Genomic DNA, 1,379 nt, shown 5'->3' with positions numbered 1-1,379 from the left:
AATGATGCCTAGTTCCTTTGTAAAGAACCCATTTGAATTTATAAAATTTTTTTGCATTCTTCATTTTTCGATGCTGAAGATATTATCTTTAAATTATTTAAAAAAATATTTTAAATATTTTTTATTTGCTGATTCACTTGCTGCAATTCACGAATGTTAAGTAAAATAGTAAAAGTTCACTAAAAAATGTATTAAAATATTAATCCATTGGAAAACTTTTGGTAGTGTTCTACGGTACAGAATCAGTTGCTCTGTTGAGAATTTTGCTGCAAATGTATTACTATATAAATGAATTTTTTTGTAAGAAAACCTGTGCCTACATACATTCTCATTTCCATAATTATTTACATTCCCATAATAATTTTGCTCAGATAATTGCATTCATCAAGCGTCCTAATTTTTTTTTTTTTTTTTTTTTTATTTATATTTAAACAAAATGAAAAGTTTAAATTTACAACAACTAGTCATATTGACTAACAAGAGGTTTTTTTTTATTACAAGTAAATTTATCTAAGTCTATCTAGGGTGAGCATATAGATACGAACTAGTCATCTCCTTGCTGGTTGAAACGCCTCAAAAGGTCATTAGGTTTGAAGCGGCATAAGCGTCTGTGAGTGACATCACAAAGTAGCGCTGGAATGGTGCTGTTTAAGTGTTGTCTCAGCCTGTCATAATGTTTTTTAGCAGCCTTCTGAATTTCTTGTTTGACAGTAGGTATTTTTAGGTCACGATGTAAATCAGAATTTCGCACGTACCACGGAGCGTTAACTGCATCTCTGATTGCTTTGTTTTGAAATCTTTGCATCATATCTATTATATGTTTCTTCGCACAACCCCAGATTTGGACGCCATAGAGCCAGACCGGCTTGAAGACTTGTTTATAGATCATAAGCTTGTTTTGCTGAGATAATTTAGATCTCCTTCCAATAAGCCAAGTTAACTTCTTGTATCTTATTTTTAGCTCATTTAATTTTTTCTTGACGTGTACCTTCCATCTCAGTTTGGCATCTAGAGTCATACCTTGATTTTCTCTTTTGTTAGTAAAGTCTACATGATTAGATTTTGAACTGTTTACTATCAGCTTCCATTTATTTGTCCATTGTTCAATTTCTTGAAGAGCGATTTGAAGCTTAGTGGTAGACACCTTGTTGTTTGGACCTGTAGCCATTAATACCGTGTCGTCTGCAAAAGTTCCAACAATACATCTTGGATTCACTGGCAAATCATATGTGTACAGCAGGTACAGCAATGGGCCTAGTATACTCCCCTGAGGGACCCCGCGATTTATAGGATATAATTTCGAATACGCGTCAAGTAGTTTAACTCGATAGTACCTTTCGCCAATATACGATTCCAGTAGTTTACAATATTGCTGTGGC

Source organism: Teleopsis dalmanni, chromosome 2, assembly GCF_002237135.1.
Source record: "Teleopsis dalmanni isolate 2A chromosome 2, ASM223713v2, whole genome shotgun sequence".
Lineage (NCBI taxonomy): Eukaryota > Metazoa > Arthropoda > Insecta > Diptera > Diopsidae > Teleopsis > Teleopsis dalmanni.
The sequence above is the reverse complement of the archived record's forward strand: the minus strand, read 5'-3'. Positions refer to the sequence as shown.